Genomic DNA, 10425 nt, shown 5'->3' on the forward strand with positions numbered 1-10425 from the left:
CCCAAGCCCACACTAATTAAACCTCCCAAGCACGCACTGGAGTACATAAACCGTCTAAGTACTTACCTGTGGGCAAGACTCAAGACCCAGAGACAGCTATACAGGATAGCTATGAGAGAGGTGACGGCATGGCTCCGACCGGCCACTCGGCGCAGTCTGCAGGGGAACCCACACCGTGACTCCAGAGCGGCCTCCAGAATGCAGCGGAACCGAAACTCAAAAGGGCGGGCACAAGCACCGGGTCCCCCACACGAAGCAACAAACGATCTCAAACCACGCAACAGGACCCAACTTGCCCAGCACTCAGTGGCCCCAACGACAAACAACCAGCACCTAGCGGCGGTACAACCACACACTCCCGCAGAAAGCAGATGAAAGCGAGAACTCACTGGCGGAGGACGAGTCAGTGCTTACAAGCCGCCCGATCGAATGGCACACCCTGGTGGCAACGCTCACGAGCACTAGAAATACCTAGAGGCCCGGGACCGGTTAAGAGACTCTGCTACTTGTCTGTGGGTGAGAGGCAGGAGCATGCAGGCATGCAAGGATGGCAGCGACCCCGCACACTGAAAGGTGGACTTACGATATCAGGGGCTGGCAGCCTGCCATCAATGGGCATCGGCTAAGCAAACCCACGCGCTGGACTATTCAATGCATAGTTTATTAGCCTTAGCATCAATCGATACACTGCTATTAGAACACATTACTATATGCCAGGCAAATTTCAAAGTGTTTTTCTTTTCTTTTTTTTTTTTTAAGCGTATTTTCAGCGTCTTTTAAGCATGTTTAAGCAATATTAAGCATATTATACTAGGGTGCAATGGTTAGGGGCAAATATGTATGGTAGTATTACAGTCGATTTACATGATATAATCTGTGCCCGTCCTGAAAGCTGGCTCATAAAGTAACACACGCGCCAGTATTACCACTAGTCTAAGCACTAATACGTGCTGTAATGCCTTAGTCAGCAATAGCCATACTTGGAGAATGCATGAAAACCCTCCCCCCTAGGAGCATATGTTTAGTGCATGAGAAATGTTTAAAGGTAGCCAGTTTAATGTTATGTTGTGTGCATTTTAGTCATATGTTCGCTCTCACTACAGACGCTAGAAAAACTTGGTGATTACTGTGATAAACTAATGGTTAAGCAGCCTACTCTGATACCCAGTCATGACTATTGTGCCTCTTAGGCAAACTCACTATGTGCTCTTAGAAAGCTGCAAAAGCTTGTTTCAGCATCCTACATTACACTCATCCTGCCTCAGACTGCATTGATGCCTAGCTCAGCCTGATAATATGTGCATTTAACATGAGGTCCATATACCCTACACTTGCCTAAGCCAGAAAGACGACCAACAGGACACTCACTCTCACCTTGCACATAGCCTGCACTACCGACACAACTCACCTACACCACACTCCTTCCTCACGAACATCGAACACTCTAACTCTACTCTGGAAACTCATCTACTCTGAAAACTGTTCAGTTAATCTTGTTTTATGTATCCTAATATAAAAACGTGCATTTACCCTTGCCACTGTTTGACTTGTATAAAACGTGTACGCTTTTGTGGCGTTTAATCTTGCAATGTACTCACCTGCACGACAAAAATAAAGAATTAAACCCCCCCCCCCCACAAAAAAAGGGGGAGGCAGGGGGTAAGTGAAAGGGGAGGAGAAGAGAAAAGGAGGGGGTGAAGAGAGGGAAGAAGGAGGGGAAAAGGTAAAGAGGGAGGAATATAAAGAGGAAGGGGAAAAGAAGGGAGAGGGAGAAGTTAGTAAGGGGGGTGGGGGGAGGTTGAAAGAAGGGTGGAGAAGAAGCAGCCACAGACGATTTGAAGGCAATAAAAGGGGCCAAATAGTGAGACTAGGCTGGCACCAGACAACTTCAGAAATCAACCGCCAGACGACTACATCACTGTTCATGTGTGAGGTAGATATGTCGTCAGGTTACGCCTTAGTTACAGCAGCTCTAGTAGTCTCTTGTCTAAGCCTCCTTTCCTGCTGTGGTAGGGTAGCAGGGTGTTCAAAACCAAGAGAGTAAAAATGCAGGGGGTCCGGCCATTTCATATTTAAAGAAGGCAGATAAAAAAAGCCTCCCAGGCATACAAAATCTGCAAGAGTGCGGACAGTGAGAGGCCACTCAGGAGTAGTGACTAGCAAACCAGTTAGAAATAGCCAGTGGTATCTGGATTGTTGAGACTGAAGTGTCCTTTTAGGGACCTCCTATAGAGCAAGGTGGACAGAGAGAGATCAGAATATAATTGCAATTCATGTTGTTGTTGGCTAACCTTCCTGGTCTCCCAGGCCACTCTAAGGATTTCCCTCCTTCACTAGAAATGCCCCAAGGCAACACACAACATCCTGTGGTGGGTAATCTGGAGTTTCCCTTGGTCAATGTGCCCTTTGACTGAGCCAGGACAAAATCAATGGATGCATCAGCATCCTTGGCTAAGAGGCCGTTAAATATCTACTTCAATATTGCGCAAAGGTGGTCGGGTGAATCCTTAATTTCTGGGAGGCCCTGGAGGCCCAGCTACTCAGTCTCCCCCTAGTCTCTAAATGCAGGGCCATGCTATGGAGGCCAACATAATGTGAGATAATTTCGGATGTCAGGGTATGTGCAGTCTGAAGCTAGTCACACGTGGCCCCTATGCAACCCACAAGGCCTTAGTGATATTTATGTTGGGCCTGTATATCGAGGCTAGTAGTGTCCCATGCACAGCCGCCAAATGCTCCCAGGTTGGGAGGGTCTTCAGTAGGGGCAGCTAGTCCCGGTTCTTCAAGCTTGATGACTTGCTGCTGGATGAAGCAGTAGGGGAGATCTCCTGTGCCATCCGAAGCCCTCACTGACATTGGCTGGATCGCAAGGTTCAGCAGTGACAAAAGGAACTGCCAGAGCATAGGAGTAATAGTACCCCTTTTAGCTTCAGCATGTTTCTGTGTACTTGAGCATCTATGAATCTTCCTCATAATCAGAGTCAAGCAGTGATTTCAGCCTTCTGAAAGGTATCATGCAGGCATCTTCCTCAACAACCAAACCACACACCCCATTTGCATGTTTTTACACATTGAACAAGAAGGAGGAACATGAAATCTCCTTACCTGTCTCAGAAAAACCCGCAACTCTGACGGAGGATGCAAAATTTGTCAGGGAAAAAAAATGCACATTCCACCTCGTTTTAGCCGCTGGAAGTGATACATTTATACGCCAAGTAAATATGAAAAAGTAATGGGAAATAAACGACAGGAAAGGCGAACTAAGGAATATTTCTGCACAAACATGAGAATAAAAAGGTGTAAATAGGAGAAATGCCAGAAATAAAGTATAAAAACTAAAAAACAGCACTTTTTATAAATAATTCCCATTTTTTTCTGATGATTGTGACATAAAGTGATTTATTAGATGGTGCACTTTTGCCATTACCTTTATACATCGCCAGTTTTTTAACCGCGTAAAACATAATTAGATCGCTTTTCGGTTTTAGCCAGGCTTTGCAAAAATTTTCAATTTGCAAAAATTCTCTTAGTTAGCTATGCCTTCCATTCAGCTACTCAGCCCTAAATGTGAAATTCACTTAGAATCCACTCTGACTCCTCACATTAGTTAATATCTCCGACAATTTCATAGTCAGTGAAGTTGTACATATTTTTTTTCTAAATCTTGTTCCACCTTATATTTTGGAATATGGTTACTTAAACTATTTAGTGAGTAGTTTGAAATTATAATTGTAATATTTTCACTGCCCAGTAACGAGGATATATGTCCCACCTAATAAAAATAATGGGGCACAATTCTGTAGGACGAACACCCTCCGTTTTTTATTTATTTTTGAAACCGAGCAGTTCACTGTTTCTCTTTTTTTTAATTTCCGCTGATACATCCAGCTGATTCAGTTAATGAACATATAGCTAAATGATTTGTTAATGTGTTATATTATAACCGTACATAAAAAAATAAACGCTACATGTAAAAATTTAAAAGATATTATTAAAGGAGAGAGGATAAAGTGAAGGTAGTGTCTAACAATTTAGTAGGCTATTGAAATAACATGAATTAATATTGATTAACAATTAGAGGAAAATCACTTTTAGGTACATGGTTGTATTTAATTATGGCAAATTATCTCTGAAATGCACACAGTAAAAGCAATAAGCTCTCAATTGAAAGATAAATAAATGATACACACAAGAAAAGCTGCAGTAACGGGTAATAATTTGGAGATCTATCAATCTATGCACTGCATTCTAACCGATAATTTGAGCATTCTAACCGATAATTTGATCATTTTGAAAACAGGATCCAAAATTGGAATTACATTATGATATGATAGAAAAGGTCTGCAAATTCTTATTTTTTTCCCCCTAAAATAATTTAGCACAGCTACTTAAAATAGATCCTTAGGAGTCAAGGTAAATAAAATTGTCATTGTTTGGTTTCTAAAGCATTTTTCAGACAAATACAGAACCAGGTAGCTTTACATTTAACATGTATTGCTAAATAGGTTATAGGATCATAAATTATACAAATATACAAAAACATATATCCTTCTAGTTTTAAATCTATAAAGACTACTAAAAAATTATTCTTTCAAGATAAAAATATTGAAATGAACTTACATTGTATTTTCACACGGTGCTGTTCTCTATAATGTCAAAGTATTTTTATATTGGTGGCATAATTAAATATGGAAATTCGATGTGACAAAATCTACGTCATTTTGTCACTTTAAGTAGAGAAAAAAAAATGTAAACTTTATTTTTGTTTATTTGGAAAGATTTATGGTTGCACTAAATTATACTCTGAAACACCCAGAATAGAATGTGCACCATGAAAAACCGGTTCAAGCCTCCGAGATCCTCTGTGCTATTTACACTACGCTGTGTGCTGAGGTCTTCTTCCTGTGATTAACCAGGACCTTGTCCTTCTCACATGCTCTTTTTATAGTCACAGGGGAAAGTCCCCAATTTATATATTATTGGATAAGCATTTTTGGATAACATTTTCAGATACAATTTTAAAATATTGTTATTCAAAATATTAAAATATTAAAATAATTTCTCATATATACAAAAATCAATATATCACAAAATATAAAAAATATTACAATACTTAAATATTTTTCCAGATATTAAATTATTTTGACTCTATCCAAAACTATTAAATCATTTTTAAAGTTTATCCAAAAATATTACATTGAGGCCTAAGTCATAGGGTAAGACCTAGCTGGGAAAAGAGCTTAAGGGAGGAGGCTGGGGTGCATGATGACAAAATAAGGGTGAAGAAAATTTTAAAAAAAAACTGTCGCAGTGGTCCGGAGAACAAGGAATTGCCTGGAGGGTGTGCAACAAATCAAAACCAGTAAATTCCAACAGATGTTCTTTTGGTTTAATATTGAACATATACTCTTATATCTCTTTACTGAGAAGCTCTTTTTTATGAATATCCAGAGAAGTTTGAATAAAAAATATCAGTACAGGAAATCTGTCATTGTCTATGCACCTTTTCTATATGTGTTTGCCAATATCTTGTTCATTACACAATCTGTACAAGATTCCATAGTACACCTCTTTCTGAACATCAGATCTGCTAAAAGACTGAATGGCTACAAAATCGTGTTATGAAAGATATTAATGTATCTAAGATGTTCGAGCTTCTGTAAAGCATGCTTTGGACCCCGGCAATATCTGAAGATTTGGCAGGAATGAAAGCAATTACTTTTCCTAATTCATATTAAAGTCATTATTGGCTGACCCCGACTTTGCATTAAATCTGTTTTTAGTGCTTATTTAATTTGATTGAGTGATGCCTGCTGAGAAATCGGATACCTCGTTGATCCAACAAGGACCAAAAATAGCTGTCCCCCCACTTAGATTTCCTTTGGTCCATTAAACCCACCTCTTACATGGGAACTGAAGTGTGGACTATAACCGTCTATTTTATATATTCCATTCAAGTTCTAAGCACTACAGCGGTATCATACTTAAGGTCAGTTAAAAAAAAATATTTCTAATTACATCTGTCTGAAGTTTATTACATAATCTGTGGATTAAATTCTGATCTTGGACAGGACAATGTGTTTGTGATGGGTTTTGCCAAAAATAAAAATGACTGGATATGGATATGTTGCTGTATAATATTTCAGGGGGATTGCTACCAGAAACAGCCATAAATTATACAAAACACACATACCTACACGGAAGTCAAGGAGATCATGTATTTTATATCTCGAGAAAACAACATGTTCTCTCTCTATTATAACTTGTTCTCTCGAGAAAACAAACATCTTGTTGTTTTCTTGACATAACAAGTCATAAACAATATTAGAAATACATGGCCTTTCTGACTTCCGTTTACTTCCATATTGAACAAGTTATCAGTCTTTTAATGGACAATACTCTCACGGCCTCCAATATTCAATTGGCTCAGTTCAAACTTCAGACAAATATATTGTAAGTGTACTTACTTAAAAAAGGCTCTGCTTTATTACCGTTTTAGTGTTAGTTGTAATAAATCAGTACTTTACAATATAATGTGCTGCGCTCAGTTCTTTTTGTTCAATCTGGAGATTTATATAAATCCATGTCATGATTAATAAACAACTGTACACATTAGTTTCCAAATAACATACATTGGAGGTTAATCCTGTAGTCTGGGTTACGTAGATTAACTCAAAGACCTTTGACTTAACTAACACACTCCTACGATGTATATACCTGCTACTTGGACATTCGTATTGTCTTTATCTTGTTCCCACCTTCTCGATCGGTAGAGATTAACGTGACAAAGTCAGTTCTGAGTTTTCTTTAAAGATACAGTTTTTACGTATCTCTTCAGAAAACTCCACGTATCATCATGCAAGTAGATATGTTAGGTTTGGGGTTGGTCACTAAGCTCGGAATCTGATTGTGGAATATCTATATGGAGAAATTTCTCCAAAAAGCTGATTTAAATCAATGCGATAAATGGGTGCAGAATCCATTCGAAATTATTTCATTTTTTTTTTTTTTTTTACTAAATGCTGAATTGACTTAAACTGTGCCCATTTATGGATTGTCAGCGGATTAATCTAAGCCAATGATTAATGTCCAAAGTTGGTATACTAATTTGGAAATGTGAATTTCTGTTTTAGCGTATCACTGCAGACTGGAAGGACAGTAGGCACTCAACAAATCAAAGTAAGCATCAGGCTATTAGTTAAGATTTGAAAGAGTACCTTGGCACAGTGTCAAGGGATTTCTGGCAAAATAAACATTAAGTGGCGTCGCCAGTGATGTAACTCGAGTAACTAGTCACGCCCATAATGGACGGACCGCCCTACTGTAGGGAGCTGTGAGCCTTACAAGAGGGAGCGGAAAAGACTCCTCACAGGAGGTCCCTCTGCTCTCCTCCCATTGGTAGTTGTTGTCCTGGCTAGGGAATATAAAAATGAAGTGATGTGATGTCACTCAATTCCGACACTGGCAATGAAGCCAGCATGCCGAAATCACTGATGAAATTTGCCGTGCTGGGGATGCATCCTAAGCAGGGCAAATCAAAGAAGAACAGAGGTGGAGCGCAGGCAGAAAGGAGGACAGCCAGGAGTTGGGTGTTACTTGAAGAGTACCCACAACACCCACAACGCGTCGCTGGAATGGAGGAAAAGTGATTAAATCTTTACACTGAATACACCATGTAGCTTTGTGATATAAGGCACATTCAAAGTGTCTTTCTTTGTCCATTCGTAATGTTGGGAGATACGGGAATGGTGTTTCCAGTGTTGAGTGGAAACCTGCCACAACAGCAGTCACACAGTCGCAAGCACAAAACAAGACACATAATACAAACACTAAGATACGGAGATAGAAACAGAACTGAGCACAGAATTGTCATCAATGTCTACATAATTCAGCTATTTTTCAAACATGGCTAATTTGGCTTAAATTAGCTTTTCATTTCTTTTCTATTTTTTAATTCCGCACAATTCAATTTTTTTTTATTTATTAATGGACTGCTAAATTAGTTTTTATCAAGAAGTCACAGCTTTATACTCAACTATGCCACAGAAGCCCCTCAGTACCCCATTAGTCCTCAGCTCGCTACAGCCCTGATCTCAAAAGGTCTCGATTTAATATTTTTGTCTAAACCTTTTTCAAATTGTTTAATATTTTTGGATAAACTTTTAAAATTATTTGGTCAAAAATATTAAAATATAAAAAATGTATAATAAGAAAACAATGCATCAATATATACAAAAAAAATCTAAGTATTAAAATGTTTAAATATTTTTCACAATATTAAATCATTTTTAAAATGTATCAAATTTTTTTAATATTTGGAAATGTTTCCAACAATATTATATCGAAGCCAATGATATTCAAATTCCTAGTAAGACTGCAGTTGTGCACATCAAAAAATGTTGCTGCCCGTTGATACTGCATATTTCTCAAAGGGAGCGATGGCTAACTATTTGTCTTGAAGGGGGCGGAATGGGGGCTCTTAATTTATTAAAAAAACAGAAGTCCGAATAATTCCAGGACGTTTTGATACATATGATAACTGACACTATATTACAATGTAGTCCCAAGAGTCTAATATTTCTATGACACCAATAAGTGAGCAGAGCCCTGTTTTATAACCTTATCGCCTACTCGAGTTTCTTCCCTTGCCAGCTGAAGTCAGCAGAGCGGTAAAGATCATTCGTATAGCAGGAGCGAGTATGACTGTGAAAATATTCAGGAATGCAGCAGATGAAAAACTTGGACAAGTCTATAGTATAAATATTCTCCGCTGTTGTATCTGTTACGTTGACTTGGATTTTAAATTGCTCTTGACCTCTTGGATGTCAGTATGGAAATATATTTTCCTCCGAAGGCAATACTAATCATGCTTGGAGAAATATCGGGCTTCACCCAGCACAGGCGGATGGCATCTGGTAAGGGGTACAAGAGCTAATTTAGGAACAGGGTGCAAGCCCTTTCAGGGAAACATTGGAGGTTTCATTCACTAAACTTGGAAAATTTAGCAAATCCAAATCCGAATGGAAAAATCCAGTCTAAGATAGCCAAGCTAGTCAATAGGGGTGGTGAGGCAAATCTGATGCCACCTGTACCTCCCAGATGTGATCCAAACAGTGGGATATCTAACAAAAGGGCCAAACACAGAATAGGGAAGAATTCTGAGTGTTCTCAAAACTGGTCTGCTTTATGTGTTCAAAATTATTAGTGTCTTCTGAAAGGAGTCTGAAAAGTTTCACCAAAAGGAGTAAAGATAATTAACGATCGAGGCCAATTGCTGATAAATAGTATACAGAATTAGGACATATCAATATGTACACCAAAATAGTGTGTACGTCAAAAATCAATTTGTGTAGGAGAGGGGGGAAAAATACAACCCCTTTTTTTTTTTTTTTAGAATAATGAATAATAATAATAAATGGAATGCACCTGCCACAAACTAACACAAAATAAAATAAAAAATAAAACAGCTGAAGAGCAAATTAGGTGAGTATTCAGAAAACACACCATAACTGATAAATTGTGCAAAAAAATATTCCAAAAAAAGGCACAAAAATAATCTAAAAATGGTTTCATAAATCTCCCCAGTGTATCATTTCCTCTCCTATGTGGACTGATTCTACTCTAATTGCCATTCCATGAAATTTGGGAGGCTGTTTGTTTCTAATGCAAGGGAATTGATTAGAGTATTAAATGGGCACTATCACTTATCTGTAAATTACACCATTACATAAAAACCTTGAAATCCCCAATAATTTGTGTTAACCTTTGTTCATGTAATGTCCTGTGCTATTTTACATATATACCAAATATTTAGCAACTACCATCACAATCCTGTTCAGTCCTGGCACAGCCAAGGCACATATTGTTCCTGTTTCTCTTCATTCCTCAGTGCTCTCACTATCCTGACTGCCAGGTGCAAAGGGCAAAGCTTATAACAATGACTGACAGGGAGACACGATGGAGGCACCCAGTTGCAGGATAAAGGTAAATGCAGTGATGTAGCTTTTATACATTTTATTCAGGGACATGTTTTTTTTTACAAGATGTAATAAAGTATAGATAATCCTTGAAGAGGGTTCCTTATATAGAAATGTATTTCTGATTTTGATGTAAACGAGGCGTTCTTATTACACAGTCAACATTTTTATCTTTAATTGATGACACGGTCAAAATGATTAAGTTAAAGGGACACTCCACTGCCCAAATACAAAATATATAAAAATCACCGATTAGTAGCTATACCTAAATGAACTCTTGCATGCATTTAATTGTGCATTTTTTTTCCACCAGGAGTTATATCTAAAAACAGCTTGCAAAAACTGCAGTGCTCTTGTCTGTTGCTTTTGTAAGCCCTTCCCTTCCAAACCGCACCAAGATTTTCTGTGGCTGTCCAATCACAGACTTCAAAATGCAGCTCAATTAGAG

This window comes from Pelobates fuscus, chromosome 7 (assembly GCF_036172605.1).
Source record: "Pelobates fuscus isolate aPelFus1 chromosome 7, aPelFus1.pri, whole genome shotgun sequence".
Classification (NCBI taxonomy): Eukaryota; Metazoa; Chordata; class Amphibia; order Anura; family Pelobatidae; genus Pelobates; species Pelobates fuscus.